At 35.3% G+C, this 23,374-nt stretch overlaps 1 protein-coding gene across 1 annotated transcript in view; it reads left to right on the top strand.

Moving 5' to 3' along the window:
- Window positions 1-23,374, top strand: part of WDR38 (WD repeat domain 38) — a 171,945-nt gene that overhangs the window by 143,001 nt on the left and 5,570 nt on the right. The gene's annotated exons all lie outside the window — the stretch shown is intronic.

A 23,374-nucleotide genomic window follows, 5' to 3' on the forward strand; every position in this document is an offset into this window, starting at 1 on the left:
TTTTATTGCCCTTTTGTTCTATTGCCATAATTGAGTTTTCTTTTAAATGACTATAAACTATGTCGGCATCAAGTTCCATGTATAGTTTATATGTCGTCAGAAGGCAAGTTATTGATCTATAATGTTTAGGGTAGCTTGCTGGTTCACTCTTAAGTAGGAGCATTGTTATTCCTGTTGTCAGCCAGGTTGGTGTCTGTTCAAGGTGCGCATATAAATAATTGTTACTCATGGATAAATCTTCGTGCAAAGATATTAATACTTTTAACCAGAATTAGGTACTGCATCTGGGCCTGGGGTTTTCCAGTTAGAAGCTCTTCTTAACTTTGTTTCAATCCTTCTTTCTGGTTGTTACTTCATCCCATTTCATATCCTGTACCTTTAAATGTCGTATTCTTTCTTTTACATCTTCCATTCATTTAGCATCTTTGTTATGTTCCACAGAATTTTTAGAGATACTTCTCCAAAATTAATCTATTTCTTCTTTTTTTAGTGGTCTTTCAATTCCTTTTACTTTATTTCCCAATTCTCTACAAAACATTTTGTGTCATCAATAAATTGCTTATTTTTGTACTTTTCCTTTATATTTGTCGACGTATCTTCTAAGTTTTTCTGCCTGTGCTGAGATTTTTAGTTTATTTGTGATAGTGCATGATAGATCCTGATCTGTTCAAATATTACGCATCACTTTTATCATGTCTATCTTTCTTAGAATTTTTGTTGATCTGTTCCCTCTTCAATACTCTTTTAAGAGTGACACTTCTTATTTTAGTTGCTTTATATTTTTCTCTATTCAATACTTCCATGATGGTATTCGATTTCTCCCCTTGCTCTCCTTCACTACCATGTGTTCTTGTGGTAGAACTTTATCAGTTATTAATTTAGCTGTACAGTAATATATCCTGTTTACTTCTGTTATATCACATGAATCTCTATGGACAGTCCTAATTACTGTGTTCATTTGTTTTATCACACTTCTGACTTTTTGGGTTTTATTGCCCTTCTGCAGACTATTTCTTTCTTTGATCTCAATATATATATCTCTGTTAAGTCAAGCAACTCTTCTCTTGGCTTGGTTTCTTCTAAACTTAGGGCACATTTTTTGTTTTCCATTTCCTGTGGGCATTCTATGGAAAGTTCTATTACATCTTCCTGTGGCACATTCTCTTCAATTTCATCCTGTGCCATCCGTTGCTCTGTCATATGAGAACTCACTGGCCTATCACTCCTCGACATTGACTGCATCAGTTTCCATAGTTTCCTGTACCTTCCCTTGCTGTCCAGCTTCAAGTGGATGTTTATACTGGTTTTCTGTGGAAAGCTCCAAAATATCTTCATATTGCACCTGACCAGTTGCTTCCCATTCCACTGGTTTCCTCCTAATTTAGAGTTCCATTGCTCTGTCCTGTTGTGGTGCTTTCTGAATTAGATTTTCTACACTACATCCTTAACTTTGGAGGTACTTCATGACTTCCGTTTCTATTTCTTTAACTTCTCCATTACTGATCTCCTTTTCTACTTTTCCTCTCTGTTCTTTTGTATTGTAAAGTTTTCCATGTCTGGATTCCTTCGCCTGCATTTCTCTTCAAATATCTTTGGTGCTGCTCTTTTTGTATTAATTAGTTTTGCTTTCTCCTTTGCATAGATATTATACCATATTAACTCTCTTTTTCTTTCCCATGTCCATATTTCTTTCTCATATGTCTCATGATCTTCCTGTTTCTCCTTACTTTGGGGAATTGTTCCATCATGCTGTGATGTAACCTGTTTTAGACCTTCTACATCAAATCGTTCACTTTGCAGGCATTCCGTAACTTCAACTTCTATTTTTTAACTTCTACTTTACTAATCTTCTTTTCTACATTCCCTTTTTGTGATATTATTTATTTTATTGTGAAGTTTTCCATATCTGGATGCCTTTGCCTATATTTCTCTTCGAATATCTTTGGAGTTGCCTTCTTTATGTTGATTGGCTTTCACCTTTACATAAATATTGCAACATATCAAATATCTCTTTCTTTCTCATATTCATATTTCTTTTTTATACTTTTAAAAAATATCTAGGTTTTGCTGTTTATATTTTCGTATTTTTTCAGATGCTTCTCTTTCCAAACAGATCAAAGTTTCTTGATCTATATACCGTTTTTCAAAAATCTGTTGTATTAATGACCACAAACTTTTATTTGAAGCTTCTGACAGTTTTTCTTGCGGAAGTATTTTTCTTTCCTCTAACTTATCTCTTAATCTTTTTGTATACTTTTTGTCTAGAAATTCTATCACTACAGGACTGAATGATGAATCTACATATTCTCTTTGATATGGTTTGCAATTTCATGTTTTGTTTTTTGTTTTTTTAATGGAGGCTGATGCAGCAAAAGGTAGGCTGTATTCAACTTGTGGAAAGAGAATACCTTTCCTTCTTGCAGATCTAGCTGACTAGGAGAGAAAATGAGGCATGTTTTGTTCCCAGAAAAGAAAGGAGTTAATATTTTTATTTGTGTTATCCAACTATAAATGGAAGTTGAGAGATGGATCTAACCAAAGACATAAATACTTAAAGCAAAGAACTTATTCTAATTGGGTATTATAGTCATAAATTCTTAGGGAGTTTTTGTTTTGCTCCAAACAGCAAGGTTTTAGTTTTTGATGAGTCGAGTATACAGTTTTTATTGTCAACCTACTGGAAAAAGCTCAGGAAATCTGAATGAGAGTGAGTGGTTAGATAGGTAAAGAATCATGTCATCTGTGTATAACAGGAAAGGAAAGTGTGGAAGGTCTAGAGAAGGTTTGATAATATAGATTGAGAAAAGCAGAAGGGCAAGAATGGATCCTTGAGGGACATCTTTGGAAAGAGGGTAAGAACCAGAGGTAGTAAAGTTGTAGTTGATAGAGTAATGTCAGCTAGGTATGTAGATGTAGAACCATGTTATGGCATCTGTAATTAAGAGATGGAGAAGTGATCACTTAGAGAGGTGAGTGCTGAACTGTAATGTTGTTGATGGTAGAGGGCTGTTGGATATGAGGAGGTCAGTTAAGGAGTGACTTGATGATTTTTGATTGGGTCTGGTGGGCTGTGTAATAAGTTGTGTTAATTGTAGGTCAGTAAGGAAGTCAGCTGCATCTGTATGAGTGGGGATTAATAAATTGGTGTTAAAGTCACCTAAGATTAGAAGTTTTTGTTAGTATTTGAGTCATGAGTTTTTTTCATTAATGAACTTTTTGAATTTGTCTAAAATGATTGGAGGTATAAATATTCAACTGCTTTTAATACTGAAGTTCTCGTTTGGAGGTGAATTTCAGCTAGGTAACAGTTTGGGAGATAGCCAGAAATGGATTTTGTTTGTTTTTTACATACTTTCTGGGATGTGAGAACTGTACAGAAATAGAGCACCACTATCCTTTTTGGAGATTTTTCTACAGTTTAGAAAGTAGTTATAACCAGGAAAATGGTAAAGGAGTCTTTGTAATGGCTAGGTTCTCTGGATTGTGTAGTAGAATTAGAACTTTGACCTGGCCAGCTTTGTCTGCAATGCTTTGGGCATTATTAAAGAGGATAGGCAGGGATAGTCCAGGAATGTTCTCAGTGTTACTTTAGAGAAGTAATAGTAGTAGTAGTAGTAGTAGTAGTAATATAAGGAAACATTTATAAAGATGTTTTGATAATCTAATGTGTTTAATAGGTAAGGAGGGAGCAAAGACAGTCATACCTCCCACCTTGGTGGAAGCCAGTCAGTTAGTGGTATGTGCCATGGAGGAGACCCCAGCAGAAACAAGTGAGTATGGGTAGGTGTTAAAGCTGATAACAATGAAAAGAATATATGGTTGTTATATATTATTTTATTAGTATAAGATGATTGAATGACTTTTCCCATGCATCCCATCCCAAAACATGCATTCAACTGTAGGACAGAACAGAGAACTGCTCGGATTACCAGATGCTGACTATAGCAATGAGCAAGGAGTATAGGAGAAAGCAAACTAATTGACACCAACCACCTCTGGAAGTATGGTGATTGAGAACTATGCCACATACAAACAAAGCCAACAAACAGTTATGCAGCCAAACAGTTTTGCTATCACCTAATGAAAATTTTTTAAAAAAGAGGGAAATATCATGAATTGTAGACTTATTCTGGGATAAGAAAGCCATTTTGGCAGCTTGAGCCATTGTCTCTGATAGTCTGCATATTGTAGTGCAGTAGTGAGCCATTGTCTCTGATAGTCTGCATATTGTAGTGCAGTAGTGAGACATTGTCTCTGATAGACTGCATATTGTAGTGCAGTAGTGAGCCATTGTCTCTGATAGTCTGCATATTGTAGTGCAGTAGTGAGCCATTGTCTCTGATAGTCTGCATATTGTAGTGCAGTAGTGAGCCATTGTCTCTGATAGTCTGCATATTGTAGTGCAGTAGTGGAGATGTGCCTCCTAACTTTCTGACTGTAGGCACAACTCCTCCTTTGCTTTTCTTTTTATTGGGAGTCTCACATGAAGAGGATATTGATATGACTTCCAGGAGCAAAAGAGCAGAGCACCAGGTTAACTATCACATTAGGACAGGGGAAGTACAGAGCACGGTAGGATACACTTCTAGAGAAAGAACTATAGTTCAGATAAAGGCAGAATACTAGAGGGAAAATTAGAGAGTGCTAGGCCAGGAGGGATAGACAGTGAATAGATAGCAGGTCAAAGAAGGGAGAATCTAAAATTAAAAGACCATAGAAGAGAAATACAAGCCTGAAAAGAGAGAAGGAATAATTATACCCATGTTTATCTCACTTCTCCTTTAGTCTTTCCTGATCCCTTCCTCATGCCTCATTCTGTTCCTTTCTTGGATCTCCTCTCTTTAACTAACTTAAAAGCCTAAGTACACATTTTAAACTCAGATGTCTTCAAAATTCCACTTAAGTAGATACCAGCCTAGTCAACAAGCAAGCAATTAACACCTAGTTCATGTTAACAATATCTGATTATTTAAACAATTAAAAATTAAGCACCAGTAGTTATGCAGTCTAACAAGGGTGCCATATAGACACTAACCTACAAATTTACACGTTGTTAATAAACAGAAAAACAAGTACAGCCTAAACCTACCACATCAGATACCAAGCAAACAAACATAAGGCTGCAATTACTGAAACTATAGTGAAGTTGACTTGCCATTAAAAAAAATAATAATTAAATATACAGCATAAAACTGCTTTCTGCCTCTTTTCAGCAGGTAAAGCTGAAACTGAAGTAAAATTTGCCTGAATGATAGGATAAACAATTAAAATATAATAATTATAATAATCTACTATCCAAACACAAAATAAAGTTGCTTTTTGCATTAATTAGTAACTTCAAAAGTGAAAGAAATAAAAGTTAAAATAATATAACAGCTAAAGTAATTAGGCCTGGACCATTCCAAATATTTAAAAAATTAGCATAAAATAATATACCTTGAAATGTTTTTCCACAATGGTATATACTGACTATAACTCAGAATTCAGAAATTATATTTGCAAAATCCAAAAATCTAAACTGTTATACAGTCAGATGCCAGACACTGTAATGAAATCTGCAAACCAACAGTTGTAGAACAACAAATCTAAATTGAAAATCAGTATATTTAACCTGAATTTAAATAATCCAAAGGTTACATTAAAAAACAAACTGAAACAATAGACTTTAAATATTTGCCTTAAATATATTTTAAATGTAGTGCACTAATTAAGAATCAGAAAGTAAATCCAAATGTCTCCAAATCTAAATCAGTTTACAATCAACTTCTCTGGAAGACACCGGAATTTGAATTGCAAACTAAAAATTGTAAACAGTTGTAAACTATCAATTTTTTAATAAGTAATTTCAAACTTAACACATGCTACTTAAGGAAAGTATAATTTGACTATAAAAATTAAACAAAAAAATAATTTATCACAATCAAATTTCAATTATTCAGTTTTAACTACTTTCTCTCCTACTGCTGACCACACAAGAAAAAAAACATCAACTTTACTACATTGCCTCCAGAAGGAATAACTTCAAGATCAACTTAACAAAGAGATGACCAACCAAATGATCTGCTCAAGTGAGGGCTAAAGCCTTACCTACAACACAGTTGACTCAGGTCAATGAGCATCTCGGACAAGTGATATGGGTGACGGGGAGGATGGACATGTCCATCCTGGGAGGATGGGTGATGTGTACATGGGCACAAAGTGATAGGAGCTTCCTGGCAAAGGCCAGGAAGCCAATCATTATGTGTTTTAGCTGAGGGGTAAAGCAGAATGCCAACATCAGCTCCATGTGGAAGTGTAGAGGAGTTTAGCACAGTCTGCCCATTGTATGACCCCCCCCCCCCCCAGAGATTTGTCAGGGCACACACTGGAGAGAAATTAGAATTCTAATTAGAACAAGAACACTCATCTGTCTACCTACTTAACTAAACTTCTTGAAGCATTTTTATTCCTCTCATAGGGAGGCACCAGAGAGATAGCCTCCTAGATCTGATAGCTAATGTGATTTTATCTGGACTAAGGCTTTATACTCTGTTTCTTGTTAGTCCTGTCACCCTCTGGTTCACATGTGGGATATTAGACCTGACTCAAGTTTCTGGAATTACTTTTGTTTTCATTTTGGAGAAAAGAGGATAGGAATTATGTGGACTCACTAACTTATCTTTTTTTTTTCATTCTTTACTTTCACAGACTTCCTATTATCTTGATCCTGCATTTCTATATTGAACTTTCACTCAGTACCCCCATATTTCCTTTCTGTGGAGTCTCCCAACAATACTTGACATCTCTCCACCACTGAGCCTTCTGACCACATTATCCTGCTACCTACTATTTTGTTGCACATTGCAGGAACATATTTACACTTGTAAAAGGGCTTCCATAGGGAGAACGTACCCCTAATGTGGACACTGTATTTCAGCCCAACTAATTAGGAAATCTGCTTACCACAAGGTTGCACCAACTCAGAATAAATGAAGTATGATTATTCCTTCTACAGTGAGTTGGTAGAATCTTCAAATTACTATATTAGGTAATTGGGGTGTGGGGGAAAGCCTTCTCCTTCATAGGTGTAGGATCAACTTAACAAAGAGTTAAGAGACTGTTGAGACTCTGTCTGGGCCTCATCAGCTATCTTGACTTATTACACATTAATGGAATGAGAATCTAAAATAAGCTTGATAAACTCAGTGGTTTAAGTAACCTGGACAGTCCTTATTTCTGAGGGCTGGCTTAAGTCACCATCTCTCAGACAAGGGAATCATTTTGACAACTGGCTACAAAATTATAAAACATGCATTAAAAAAGGGCAAGCTGGTGGTGTCTGCCATTCTGAGCAGGGTCAGCCTCTTTCATTCTTTAAATTATGATCATCTTCCTCTGACTTGCAACAGAAATTTTCTTTCAAAATGTATTGGGCAGTACTAAATGCATCAAAGTTCCTTATGTCTACATTTTTTTTCTGGATTACTTAAGTTATTGGGTGAGAGAACTATTGAATAGTGCAACACCCACACAAAACATAAGTCTGCATTTAATGAGAACCCAAACATAAAATGGGATAAAATTCTGATACATTAGCTGTTAATTCTTAATGGTCTTGGCCAAATTATTTCACTAACCACTGGGATTCACATACTGCAGTGTCATCCAATATCCCTAACTGGATATTCAGATGTAAACCATCTAATATTAAAAATATCTAGGGTGCTACATTACATAGTCAATGACCTTTGATCAATATTTGCACTCTTGAATCATTCTAAATTCTCAAGCCACCATGGTTTTATGAATGTCCACAGCCTGAAGCAATATTGGCCTTGGCAAAGTTACTTACTTCATTGGTTTGATTGATTAGTCCATCATAAATCATATTCTTTCTATCAGTGTAACACAAATAATAAATGAAATTGTTCTAAAAAATGCATGTGGATAAAGAAAACTGTGATCCCCATGATATCCCCCCAACTGCAGTCAAGTATGATCCATAGGGACAAAATATGGGTCTTTTATCTTATGAAAAATGTTGCTGAAATGCTAAGTACCTATAGATGGCTTGTAAAGTCTTGTAAAGTCTTATCTAAAGACAAGCACAATGGCTTCCATAATATATAATTTTCTTCTTCTTCCAAGAAATTCTGGAAAGGCACCCAGTAACTTTTAAATCCTTGCTGCAGTGTTCCATCTTCCTTATCAGGCTCTAACTGACAATGGCAAGTGGATTTAGAGCTCATCTTCTTTATTCTCTCTACTACCATTTTCTAGACTAACATCCCAGTTTCTGACTATGACTATATCAGATACAGGACTTTAAACTCACTGACATTGTAAGATCACACATCTTAAGATTTCTGTCACAGATTAACCATCTAGTACAGCAACATATGTTGGCTTACCAAATAAATTCATCAAACCAGCTTTCAGAGCAGTTTCATTACCAGGTATTCTTATCACTAACAGCAACATTACAGATGGAATTATTCCTGTTACTTGGAAGGAAGCTATTGCTGCCCCCCCCCCCCAAAGGTGGTGTGCACAGAAATATTGAACTGTAGACCCACTGCTATTCTTAACTCCTTACAGAAATTCCCACACCTGTGATCTGAGAACAAATTCATGATGGTCATCTATCTTTTGACCATAAATATGATTTTAGAAAATGTGATTGTGCTAATACAACCTTATTTAAATTGTCGGATTTTTCAAATAAAGGAGTTAAATGAAGGCCTACTTTTAGCTGCTGCATCTTCAAACCTATCTAAGCCTTTGATACTATCAATCAATACCTCTTGAATGATTATTTCATTGACATAGGCTGCAATCTCTCCTGTGCCTCCTAGTGCATGAATTATCTGTATGAGCAGTACACTGTATTAAATGTGAGAGCTAAAACATGAACCAGATCTTTTTGACAGGAGTGTTCATTAAAGATCTATGATAGGTCATCTTCTATTTATGTAGCAAAAACTCCTCTTTGAATGGAATCTACATTAAATATTTTGACTCATTAAGTCACCTTATTGTCTTTCTTGATAAAGTGCTACAATTTGAAGATCACATGTTTACAATCATGGATAAATCCAATCAAACCTTAGAATGTCTTTGTTATTGTTTCACAGCTCTAACAAAGCTTTGACTCTTGACTCTTGCCTAAAACGCAGCAACTATTACATATTCTTAAAGCTATCTTTTGGGTTTGGTCTATTCTCTCATCTTTTAGGCATACTGGAGATACTCTCTCACATAGTGCTATTTGTTATCACTGCTTTCCTTTGTTAAACTTTTCAGACAGACCAAGTATAAAGCTAACTACATCCTCATCTTAATTTCTCCTTTAAAAGTCTGGATAAGTTTAATATGCCTTCTTTCTTCAACTTTCTTCAGTGGTGTGCTCCTTGTCACAGCATCTGGTCTGCTAATACTTTAGTTACTGTAGCTGTGGACACAGCAATAGCTCTTAGGTTTCTTTATTTGAGGTTTATCTACCTGGGATGTGGATTTACATTACATTTGGTATCTGGAATATTTGTACCTTTCTGAATATAAATCCAATGCTAAAAGCTATTTAATGTATTTATTGATTGATATTTGATTGCCCGAAACGTCCAAATGGATAGAAGACCATTTTCAGTGGAAGCTTGCGGAGAAAAGCTCCAAAGTATTACAAAACATCTTAAGAATAATAATTTTACTGTCTTTAAAAGTAATACAAAAAACAAATGCAGTTTAAATATTTTTACCAAATTAATCATAATATGAAAACATTTGTTAAGAATAGATACAATGATTTAACAGAGAATTTTTTTAGTCAGTTTGTATAAAAATTAAAGGTAAGTTAGTATAATTTAAACAGGAATTGCAATACAAAGTGTGAGAAAAGCAGGCTTATGGTATATTTAGAGAGAAAGCCAGGGGAGAGAAACTGATAGAAGTAAGGAAGCTAGTGAAGAAGGGATAGTAAGAAAATGTAAGGTGAGAACAGATATTCACTAAACAGAAAAAATGCCAGTAATCCAATAAAATGAAGGTTTAATAAACAGACAAAACTCTAGCGCCTCGGCTCACAAGTCTTTTAGGAGATAACATGCATAAAAAGCAAATAACGATAAATACTGCCAACAATTAACAACAATTACTAATTATCCAATAAAAAACAAGTACTTCAAAATACATTTACAAAAGAGATTTCCAGCTACATTCCTGATTCAGGCCAGTAGGTGTCATAGTCCCATACTTTAAAATAAAAATAGTTTCTTTATATTCCAATTTACTCTTCAAAAGCCTTACATTCTCAGCTCAAATATGTTCTAAAACAAAGCCTTTCAGGTCAGTATAAATCACCCCATGAACAATATTAAAATGGGAAGCTACTGGACTTTCAATTTTATTATTCCTAATATCTCTTGTGTGTTCCTGCAACCGTGTCTTAAAACATCTTTTACTTAGACCAATACAAAACAGGTTGCAGGAACACTTTAAAGCATAAATCACCCCTTCTGTATTATACGTATACTCCACTACCGGTTTAAATTTCACACCATTAATACTATCAAAAGATTTAACCATGTGGTGGCATATAGAACAGTCACCACAAGCCCATGCTCCAAAATTACTCACTCTTTTATTATATCCTACTTTGGGTACACAAAATTTATTATTGACCAACATATCCTTAATGCTCTGTCCCCTCTTCAGAGATATCAAAGAGGTATACTCTTAATGCAACTCCTTCCCCTTAAGAGAAATGGCCAATAATATTTTATTATATTAACTATCTCACTAGTCAGTAAATTAAAAACTGTTACAAAATTAATTTTTATAACATCATTACAGGGATAGTTAAATGCCCTCATCTCTATATTTAGCTTTCTAACATCCTTCTTACATACACAATTCAACTGACACAATCTTTCAAGGGCATTAGTAGCAACCTGTATACTATATCCCCTCTGTCTAAACATAACACAAGTTTGACTTATTTGCTTTTCCAAAATTTTCTTATCACTAAATAATCTACTAACTCTTAACATCTCTCCATATGGTAAAGCATTATACAAATGAGAAGGGTGACAGCTTCTACCATCTAAAAATTGCTCTTCATCATCAAATTTCCTATGTACCCTAGTACTTATACTGCCATTCTCATTACCTTCTAAAACTACATCTAGGAAAGTAACTGACCTGCCCCTCTGTAAACCGTCAAACTCAAACCCAAAACGGTTATTGTGTAATTCCTATACAAAAGCTTCAACTAATGATTCACCCCCTTTACATAAAAAATCAAATCATCAATAAATCTATAATAAAATACAAAATGTTTCTTAAACAATCTTTCTCAAACAATCCCAGTTCTAAGTTTGCATACATGGGAGCAAACGGAGCTCTCATAGCAGTACCATGAATTTGCTGATAAATAACTTGATTAAAAAAATATGAACTAAACTAAAATAAATCAAATCAATTACATAATTATCTACAGGGCTATCTCCCAAAAAAAATGAAGTGCTTCCAAGCACACAGAATGTTTTATATTTGTATACAAACTTTTAACATCTAATGTTATCCAATAAAAGTCTTTTCCCCAAACCACCAATTAGATTTTTTCCAAAAAAATCTAAATAATCTCTTACATAAGAGTCTAACTTCACTGTAACTTTTACTAAATATGAATGCAGCATTATCCCCACATTATGTAGGAAATAATTATTAGCAGCTACCATGGGTCGACCGGGAAGGGGATACTAAACTCTTGTGAATTTTAGTTAGACAGTAAATCCTAGCTAAAGTACAATTCTCCACATTAAATTTTATTTCCACATCTTGTTTAGATAAGTATCCAAACCTGTGTCCCTTCTCTAAAAGTTCACTAAAACCAATTAAGACTTGTTGATACTCTAAAAGACTAGAAACCTTGTAGACTTCCCCATTACTTAGATGGTCCATGCACATTTTTAAATATTGGGAATGATGCAACAACACAATTTTATTGCCCTTATCAGAGGGCTTAATTACTAATTCCTGCCATTTACTCATATTTTGTAATGCCCTCCATTCCTGTTTAGTCAAATTATAACTCATTACATTTTTGTTATTTAAAATGTTTGAAAGGCATTATCAACAGCAAAATTAACCATAGCGGAAAAATGTGATATTCCCTCATGTGTAAATGGAGGGAATAAACTTACTCTTAACCAACACTTTTGCTGTATCTAACAAGCAATACGCATTAACATCATTCATCAAAGAATTACCTGACAGAACAGAATCACAAGTAAAAAACTGTCCCCTTAATCACATCCCCCTACAAAAAAATCAGTAACATTAGAAGAAACATTATTGACTTTATCAAAAAAATTAATGAAGTTTTCTAAAAAGTTTGAAAATTTTCTGCTTGAATAACATGTTTCCTAGGAAGTACAGTAGGCACATATTTTAAACCACATCTTAAAACTGACATTTCAATTTCACTTAGACCATGACCAGATAAATTAAACACAAAATCATCACGGTTTTCAAAAACAACAGTTTCTTTTAAGGACAACAAGATCTCATAAATGTCAATATCTAGTCCACTTGTTGTAATTATCATACCTCGTGTATTGTCCATCTCTGTTTCCCTCTGTTCTACTCCTTTTCCTCCCACAGTCATTATTATTTCATTGGTTTCAAAAATTATTCCTTAAATAACTTGGCTCTTGAGGTGGTGGTAAAGGGGGATATGCACTTTCTTCTCCTTCCTATTCTATCATGCTACCAGTCACTTCCAATGAAGCAAAGGAAGCACTTAGTTTGGAATGATCTGCACCAGAGCAACGCCTCCTTTTTTTCTGTTGTTTTTGATTGGTTAACCTCTTAAAAGCAAAGCCAGCATTATAATCCTGAATATCTCATTCTAATTTATTAATTTTTCTTTTCATAGTTTCACTAGATGCTTCTTCTAGCTTCACATTACAACTCCAAAGCACTTGCTCAAAATGTTCAGCACCAAGTTTACTAAAGAGACCAGTACAGGCAGCAGCAATTTCATCCTTTACTCTTCATTGCTTAACTGTATCTCTCTCTGCTAAAATACACAGCCATTCACTGACACATTTATGAGCAGCCAAAATCCACCTAGCCTCAAATTGTTTATCAACTGAGGGATTCAGCCAGAAGGATCAAATGGAGTTGCTGGATTTTTTATAAATCTGAGCCTTTGAGCTGTTATGTCTAGGTCTAAATAATGCTGGAGGCTCAGAATATTGTAATACAACATGTTGTTTTTAAACAGTAACTTTTTCAGGGAATCAACAGCACCTTGAATATAAGGAGGAATATGAGCCACATCTTACCGACCCACACAGTGGAAGGGATTATTTGGTCACTTATTAACCCCTTCTAATAACACTCTCTCCCAGGATTGAGTAGATTCCACAGTTCTTGAAGGTAAATTACCTTCCCCTGGATTCTCCCTATACTGGGTGATGTATTGCTCCATGGTCCTCTGGCTGCAATCTGCCCCTTCCTCTCGAAATATAGGGGGCAACTGAAAAGATGGCTCACTGGCCATAAATACTCCAAAACCACAAAAATAAAAAACAAAAAACTAAGAAATCCCTAAGCACAACAAATGCCAGTAATACAATAAAATGAAGGTTTAATAGCGCCTCAGCTCACAAGCCTTCTAGGTGATAACACACATAAAAAACAAATAACAATAAATACTGCCAACAATTAATGGCAATTACTAATTATCCAATAAAAAACAAGTACTTTGATGAATGATGATGTTAATGCATATTGCTTGTTAGATATGGCAAAAGTATTGGTTGAGAGTAAGTTTATTCCCCCCATTTACACATGAGGGAATACCACATTTTTCCGCTATGGTTAATTTTGCTGTTGATAATGCCTTTCAAACATTTTAAATAACAAAAATGTAATGAGTTATAATTTGACTAAACAGGAATGGAGGGCATTACAAGATATGAGTAAATGGCAGGAATTAGTAATTAAGCCCTCTGATAAGGGCAATAAAATGTGTTGTTGCATTATTCCCAATATTTAAAAATGTGCATGGACCATCTAGGTAATGAGGATGTCTACAAGGTTTCTAGTCTTTTAGAGTATCAACAAGCTTTAATTGGTTTTAGAGAACTTTTAGAGAAGGGACACAGGTTGGGATACTTATCTAAACAAGTTGTGGAAATAAAATTTAATGTGGAAAATTGTACTTTAGCTAGGTTTTACTGTCTATCTAAAATTCACAAGAGTTTAGTATCCCCTCCCCAGTCGACCCATAGTAGCTGCTAATAATTATTCCCTACATAATGTGAGGATAATGTTGCATTCATATTTAGTAAAATTTGCAGTGAAGTTAGACTCTTATGTAAGAGATTCTTTTGATTTTTTGGAAAAAATCAAATTGGTGGTTTGGGGAAAATACTGTTATTCGATAATATTAGATGTTAAAAGTTTGTATACAAATATAAAACATTCTGTGGGCTCAGAAGCATTTCATTTTTGGGGGGGGGGATAGCCCTGTAGATAATTATGTAATTGATTTGATTTATTTTAGTTTAGTTAATATTTTTTTTAATTTAATCAAGTTATTTATCAGCAATTTCAGTGTACTGCTCTGAGAGCTCTGTTTGCTCCCATCTATGCAAACTTAGTAATGGGATTGTTTGAGACAGATTTAATAAGTTGAATTTTTTAAGAAACGTATTTGATTATAGATTTATTAATGATTTGATTTTCTGTGTAAAGGGGGTGAATCATTAGTTGAAGCTTTTGTATATGCCTGAATGTGGACAAATACCCATTCTTAAAAACCATAAAAAACAAATAACAATAAATACTGCCAACAATTAACAGGAATTACTAATTATCCAATAAATGCTTTCGGCTCTATATTTAGTTTTCTAACATCCTTGAAAGCATTTAACTATCCCTGTAAAGATGGTAGAAAAATTATTTTGTAACAGTTTTTAATGTACTGACTAGTGAGATAGCTGATATAATAAAATATTATTGGCCATTTCTCTTAAGGGGAAGGAGTTGCGTTAAAAATTTATGGTATACCACTATGATATCTTTGAAGAGGGGAAGGAGCATAAAGCATATGTTGGTCCATAGTAAATTGTGTGTACCCAAAGTAGGATATAATAAAAGAGTGAGTAATTTTGGAACATGGGCTTGTGGTGGCTGTTCTATATGCCACCACATGGTTAAATCTTTTGATAGTATTAATGGTGTGAAATTTAAACCGGTAGCGGAGTATACGTATAATACAGAAAGGATGATTTATGCTTTAAAGTGTTCTTGCAACCTGTTTTATATTGCTGAAAGTAAAAGACGTTTTAAGACAAGGTTGCAGGAACACATAAGAGATATTAGGAATAATAAAATTTAAAGTCCAGTAGCTTCTCATTTTAATATTGTTCATGAGGGGATTTATATGGACTTGAAAGGCTATGTTTTAGAACATATTTCAGCTGAGAATGTAACTCTGTTCAAGAGTAATTTGGTATATAAAGAAACTATTTTTATTTTAAAGTATGGGACTATGACACCTACTGGCCTGAATAAGGAATGTAGCTGGAAATCTCTTTTGTAAATGTGTTTTGAAGTACTTATTTTTTATTGGATAATTAGTAATTCCTGTTAATTGTTGGCAGTATTTATTGTTATTTGTTTTTTATGTGTGTTATATCCTAGAAGGCTTGTGAGCCAAAGCACTAGAGTTTTGTTTGTTTATTAAACCTTCATTTTATTGGATTACTGGCATTTGTTGTGTTTAGTGGAAGTCTTAGTTTTTTGATTTTTATTTTTATGTTTTTTAAGAATGGGTATTTGTCCACATTCAGGCATATAGTTTAGCCTGGTGTTGAGCAAGAACAAATCCAGCTTTTGGCTAAGAAGTCTTTCAGAATAGTTTTGGATGGATGGGCGGGAGGGCATTGACCAGATGGGTAGATATAAAGAGTTCATGGCGTTAGGAAAATAGTATGAATACAGATAATATCCAGCAGATCTGTGGACAGATAGGAGTTTTTGGTCACTGGATTGTGATGATGAGCTAGGAACATAGTTGCATAGAATGTTATTTAGTGCTGGACAAGCAAACGGATTCTGGATAATTTTAAAGGTGGTAAGAAGCTGTGTATATGTTAGCTGATGGTGTAGTTCTTACCAGTTTAGGCTTCTTAGTGCTATACAGTGGTGAGTTCTGAAATGGTTATTTGCTGCAAATTTAACAACTTTGTTATAGCATTGTTCATATTTTGATGTTTGTGATGCCTGAATGTTAATAAGGATGGGAGCACCATAAAGAAGTGTTGGAAGGAGGGAAATAGTGGCAAGTGTAGCTTCAGTTGAGTCCTTAGTTTTTGATGACTTTTTCTTATGTAATTTTGTATATGCAGGTTGAAGTTAAGGCTATCATCCACTATCATCCCTAATAATTTGCAATGAGAAGTGACTTCACTGGTTGTATCATCAAGAGAGGACTTTAAATTTAGTTTTTCATGGGAGAGGGATTTGTGAAAAAAGTAGAAGTTTTTTTTTTTTTTTCATGGTTGAGCATGAGTTGTTAAGTTACAAAACCATGTTTCAGTTGCTGTTAAAGCTTCCTGAGTAGTGTTTTGGTGGTGTGCCAAGTTTTCAGATGTGCAAATGAGTATGGTGTCATCTGCATACTGCATTAGGGATACTTGTTGTGTGGCTGTGTGGAGGGTGTTGGTGAGAATGTTAAAGAGGAGATAACCAAGGATAGACCCTTGTGGTACACCAGTGTTGACTGAGATGTATGGAAAAAGGGTCAAATGCCATTTTACAGACTGATACCTATTGTATAGGTAACTTTTGAATCATAAAAGGGTGGGCTGAGAGAGACCTAATGAGGACATTTAAAGTAGAAGTTTGCTGCGACAAACTTTGTTAAGGGCTTTAGACATGTCTAGAAATATGGAGGAGACTAGTTTGCCATTATCTCTAGCTTTATTGACAGGTTAGAAGTGCAGTGTTAGTACTGTGGGAAAGACGGCAGCCATGTTGTGTCGGGGATAGGAGTTCTTCCTGCAGGAGATAGTTTAGCAATTGTTTTTGAATACATTTTTCAAGTATTTTGGAGAGGTGGGATAAGATTGCTATAGGTCTAAAGTTAGTAATGTCTGTTGAATTTCCTCCTTTCTGCAGAGGGATATTGTGTGACTTTTTCCAGAGATAGGGAATGTGGACTGACCTATTTATAATTAATGAGACAGGTTAGACAATGTTATTGGCTGCTGTTATAAGGTATTCACTTGGAAGGTCATCAGCTGAAGTAGAGGAAGGTTTAAGTTTGTTTAAGAATAGTTTTATATAGGATGTGGGCACAGGTTTAAAGGTGAAATTGGATGTGGTGATTATGTGGCTGCTGGGCAGGGTTAGGATTAGATGTTGAGGAAACCTTGGTTAGAGATGTTATATTGTCTATAAAATAACAGCTGAAGCATATTGCTGTTTTGAGTGATGAGTTATTGGAAGAGGTTATGGTTGAATTTATGGGCCAGGATGTAAGATCTCTTCAATGGCGGTCCAGAATTTTTTGGGCTGTGTTTACTATTATTCTGAAATTTATTATAGTATAGTTTTTTATTTTCATTAATAACTAGTCATACAAATCTATGTTTCACGTAATCTGCTTCTTCCCAGTGTCTTGAATCATATCTGGAGTCTTTCCCCTTCTTACAGTTTCTAGCTAATTTGCTTCATTTTGTTGATGTATGCAGGTTCTCCTTCTTTTATCTTTCCTTTTTTATGTTTGTGTTGACTGTTTTTTTTTTTGTACAATCTGCTATATATATATATATATATATATATATATATATATATATATATATATATATATATATATAATTTTACTAACTTTAGACCTATAGCAATCTTATCCCACCTCTATGTACCATGTTAGTCTTTATACTTCCTATTTTAAGATATTAATTCAGTCATTTTAAGATATTAATTTGGTCAGTTCATATTTGCTAATTTAAGATTTTATTTCAGTCAATTCCAGTTCCCTAGTGCCATCCTACATGTGAGAGAGCATACCTGGTTGTCTCCTACCACAGGGGAGACAGCCAACACCATGCAGGCTTTGATAACATAGCCCATTTCCCTGTGGTACTTTGGACCATAGAGTGCACACGCATTGATTTAAAGACCCCACCTGATGAGCCATAAATGTTACCACTCCAGCAACCTCAGCCTGCAGGCAACCCAGGCAGTATATATGACTGTCACATATGGCTACTCCATACCAACAGTTTGTCCAGGGTGATTTTCCTTTCTATCAGCACCTTAATGATGATGCCAAAAATGTCCTGTAGCCATGGTTGATGATGAGACTGTGGCAAAGTATAGCTACAAAAATGCCCTGTCACAAACCTGGTTCATTGTCAAGCACATATAAACTCTGGCCTGCTGAAAGCCCACTTTCACTAATTGGATATATCTGGTGATGCCCTGCAGTATGACCCTGGCACATGCATTAACATCTTTTCTGTCTGTGATTTGTTACATTTATGTATTTATTATTCATTGTTTTTGTTGACTAGGGTAGTCCGAGTGGAGAATAGGCAGTTTTATGCAACAGAAAAAATGTTAAAGCTTAAAATTACATTGAATACATACACTAAATGAAAGGCACCTATACTAAAGAAAATCTGCAATGAGTAAAATAAAGAGTCATTACATGTTAATACAAGACAAATTGGCATATACAGTGATGTTTAAAATGTCAAATTACAATTTTACATTTATGGGTAGGAGAAATAAGAGAGAGGAAGTATATGAGATATGAGTAGCAATCAGAGAGTAGGGGAGGAATGGTGAGTGGTGTATATTTGTTAGGTGATACAGAGAAAAAGAAAGTTGTAGTGCAGCTGAGGTAGGTGTACAGGGTTGCAAGTATGAGTTGGAGGGGGAAAACTTGTCAGGGGGTAAATGGAAGTAATAGAAGTGACAGTTAGGGCAAAGGGATAGAAAACTGTAGGAAATTTAAATTGAGTAATGCAGGAGTGTAAGGGGCAGGGTAGTCTAGCCTGGGAAGGTGGAAGAGCAGAGCCAAGGGTTTGTAAAGTGTTTTAACAAGTTTTTAAATCTTTATATGCTAGTTTGTTGTTTGATGGTGGTAGGGATAGAATGCATGATTTGGACTGTCCAGCATAGTTGTAGGTTTTAGTTATTTTTAATAGGGACTTGTATATGGAGCATATTGATCATGCAGGGATATAAGGTTTCACTAAGGCTTGGAGTACAAGACAGTTCTGAAGTTTGTAGCTGATATTATGAACAGTTGCTAACTGGATAATATAGAGAGTTCTAGCCAGCCTAACTGTTTTAAAGATAGACCATGGTGGTATTTTACAGATTGGTTAGTAGTGAATTTAGATGCCATCTTACAGAATTGTTCAGTTTTTGTTAATAGAGATTGCTGAAGGTTGGTGTTGATGGGGGCAATCTATAGCAGCAGAAGTAGTAGAGATGCACAGGCTATTGCTTTGCTAGCGTAGTTAGAAATTGTTTACTATAATACAAGAGTCCATTTTTTCTATGGGTTTTCTTTACAATTTATTGTATTTGAATATCAAACCTTAGATGGTTATTTAACATACATAATATTATGCAATAATTGATGAGTGGGAGTGGGTATATGAGGATTTATCAACAGATAGTGTGGATTTATCACAAGAGCAAAGCCTGAGTGATTAAACAAAGCCAGCCATGGGTAAATCCTCATATACCCACACCCATGAGGTGGTTATTGTGATTATACAATGACATTATTTAAGAAACAACTTGCTTACATTTCTTAAATAATGTCTTTGTATAATGGTGCCATAGTGTTCCTCCTTTCTCACTATAAAAATCAGAAAACTCATTTGTACGAGAGTCTGCTGAGACAGCAGAGAAATACAAGGAAAATCAGGAACATTTATTTAGTTTTGCAGAACGTACTAGATTTTATTTGTATTAGGTCTGCCCTCCATACATACCTCTCAATCTCTTAGCACAAGAAATGTGGATAAAGCCTTAAATAATAAGAGACAAACGCCCCCAAATAGGGACAGATTGTAAATATTGCTCTTATAAACTTGGAAAGCTGCCAGAATAACAATATTTGTGTTATCGTTATCGTTTATTGTCTGCAGAACAGAGTGTAAATATTGGTCTTATAAACATAGAAAGCTGCTAAAATAACAGGATTTGCATTAGTGTGCTTTGTCTGAAGGATATGAAGTCAGGAACACAAATGCATGTCATTATTTTCATTCTTCAGTGATTTATCAGTAAAACACAACATTTATGTATTTATTTATTTATTTATTTATTGCATTTGTTTACTGGGAAAGTCCACTGGGCCTAAAAGAGCCCATTTTCAGTGGAAGCCCAGGGAGAAAAGCTCCAACAAGAACATAGATACAGAAAAAATATAAGCATTAATTGGTACAGAAGTAGAAACAGTGTTACAGATAGTAAATACAGTAACATATACAGAATATATACATAAAAGCGGGAATCTAGTTTGTTTGATTACAGTAATATATACAGAAAATATACATTAAAGCAGAATTCAATGAATTCGGAGAGGTATAAACAGAGATATATTAATCCGTATTATTGTATCAGTATCAACAAGTGGAGATAAAAATAAAACATAAATATTTAGAAAGTATCATCAGTCACTAGTAGCAAAAGACATAAAAGTTTAGTAATCATATAAGGCAAGTGAAGAGGTTAGGTTATAGAGCAGGACCATAGCCAGGAAGAGTTGAGATGATTTTTCAATATTTGTTCTAAGGTGGTGATGCTGCCTGTGTTTCTTATAGAAGGTACAAGTGAGTTCCATAGTTTGGTGACGGGGAAGGAATATAGGCATTGACCAGCAGGTAAGGCGGGCTTATCTACTTTTAGAAGTAGATGATTTTCAGATCTTAGATGCCTGCTGGGATGGTATTTGGCAAGTAGATTTGAGAGAGCAGGACAGTCTGTGGGTCTGTAGATTATTTTGTGCACAGTAGTTAGTTGGGTGAATGAGAGATGCTGGGGGAGTTCCAGCCACCCTAATTGTTTCAGTGACTTACAGTGGTGGGATGAGAATTTGGCTTTGGTGGCAAATTTTGCTATTCTGTTGTAACACATATCAACTTTGGATTTTTATTAGTGAAGAGAGGGGCACCATAAAGAGACGAGGGTAATAAAAAGGTAGTTGCAAGGGTTTGTCTAGTAGAGAGGCTAAGAAAGTGCTGGTGCCTATAGAGCATACCAAGCTTTGTGTGTTTTTTAGATGTTATTGTTTATGTGTAGGTCAAAGTTAAGGTTTTCATCTATAATAATGCCTAGTAATTTGGTGTGTGGGACAACTTCTATAGTGGTATTGTCTTGGGCTTGTATAGTGAATAGTTTTTTATCAACTGGAGTGGTTTTCCGAGGGGTAAAAATTACTAGGTTTTTTTTTTTTTTTTGGATTTAGGGCAAGATGATTGTTAAGCATCCAAGATTCAGTAGAGGTGAGGGCATTCTGGGTAATTTGCTGGAGTTCAGAGCTGGAATTTGCAGTGCATATTATTATAGCGTCATCAGCATACTGGATTACTGAGCACTGTGGAAGAGTGGAGTGAAAGTTGTTAATAAAGATGCTAAATAAGAGAGGACCAAGTATGGAGCCTTGGGGTACCCTGTGGAAGTATTGAGGAAGGGAGAGTAAGATTGTTGCCATTTGGTGGATTGCTGCCTGTTGGATAGATAGCTGTTGAACCATTGCAGGGTAGGGTGAGAAATGTGGAGGGTGGATAGTTTAGAGAGGATGATAGTGTGGGAAATTGTATCAAAAGCTTTGGAGAGGTCAAGGAAAAGTGAAGCAATTATTTTACCAGAATCCCGTGCCTGGTTAACTGTATCAAGGAAGGATAGGAGGGTGGTAGGGGTGCTGTGTCCTGGTCTGAAACCATGCTGAGTGGGTGATAAGGTTAAGGGTAGACTTGTTTTCTGAGATCATTTGGTCATCAGCTGTCTTGGTGGTGGTGCTGTTAACTGTAAGAAAGATCGCGGTTAGGTTAGCTATGGTGTCAACGAAGTAGGAATTGAAGAGGGTTGCAAGTTCAGTGGGAGTTTTTTGTGGGTCAGGGGATGGATTGCTTTGAGAGCTTGGGTGTAATAGTTGGCTGATGGAGGACCAGAATTTTTTGGTATTATTTTTATGTTGACTTTGTAGGTGGAGGTAGTGGGCTTTTTTATCAGTGGTTATTAGATGTTTTGCCTGGTTACAGAGTTGCTTGTAATGTAGTAGAGTTGAGGGGTCTTTGTTTTTCTGCCATGATTTCCAGATTTTATCCCTTGTGGACATTACTTCTTTGGTGGATTTTTGAGAGCCAGCTTGCATGGTTATGTTTTATTAATTTTTGGCAGGTGGGTGCTTGTCTATTTAGGATGTCTAGAAATGCTGAGTTAAAGAATTCAACAGCCTCATTAAGTGGTAGGGATTTGAAGGGTTCCTAGTTTACTTTAGCTAAGATTTTGTTAAATATGGATGATTGGAACTTAGTAACATTTCTGGTTGATTTATATTGGTGTTGGCCTGGGGTTGAAGTAGTTTTGTGTATGATATATGCTGGATGGTGGTCACTAATGGTATTAGGTAGAATGCCTGCACTGATGACATTGAAAGGGTGGGACACTAATATGCAGTTGATTGTGGAGCCCCAATTGTAATTCTTGTGAGGTCTGGTGATGTCTTCAATTAGTTGTGAGAAGTTGTAAAGATTTATGTTTTTTGAGGGGATGTTGTGGCCTATGTCTAGCCAATCGATATTTACATCACCTAGAAAGATGGTTTCATTATCTATATTTTGGGAAGTCCAAACAAGTATGTTTTCTAATATTGATATGTTGTTTCCTAGAGGAATAAAAAGAGCAATTATGCAAATGTTTTATGGATGTTAAGTTTTAATACAGAGATTAGAACTTCGGCTGGGGAGAAGTTGGGTGTTGGTTTTGAGTAGGGAATTAATGTGTAATTGTTAGGGAAGGGTATTCCTACTCCTCCTCCTCTCTTGTTGGGTTGATCAACTCTCAGGCATGAGTAGCTTGGGGGAGAAATTCAGTGTCTTTTACATATGATTTCAACCAGGTTTCGGTAACTGCTATAATATCTGGGTTGTACTGTGAAATCCATGCATGGAGTTCAGGTATCTTGTTTCTAAGGCTTTGGAGATTTATGGTTGATAGCATAAGAGATTTGCTAGGTTTGCTGGGGCTGAGGGGGGCTGGGCCTGGGTTGGGTTGTACATCACCACACTGGGAAATAGTGCTTTGGCAAATTGTGTAGGTTATACTTGTCAGTTTTTTCCTAAAAATG

This window comes from Protopterus annectens, chromosome 16.part0, assembly GCF_019279795.1.
Source record: "Protopterus annectens isolate FY-2018-M chromosome 16.part0, PAN1.0, whole genome shotgun sequence".
Classification (NCBI taxonomy): domain Eukaryota; kingdom Metazoa; phylum Chordata; order Ceratodontiformes; family Protopteridae; genus Protopterus; species Protopterus annectens.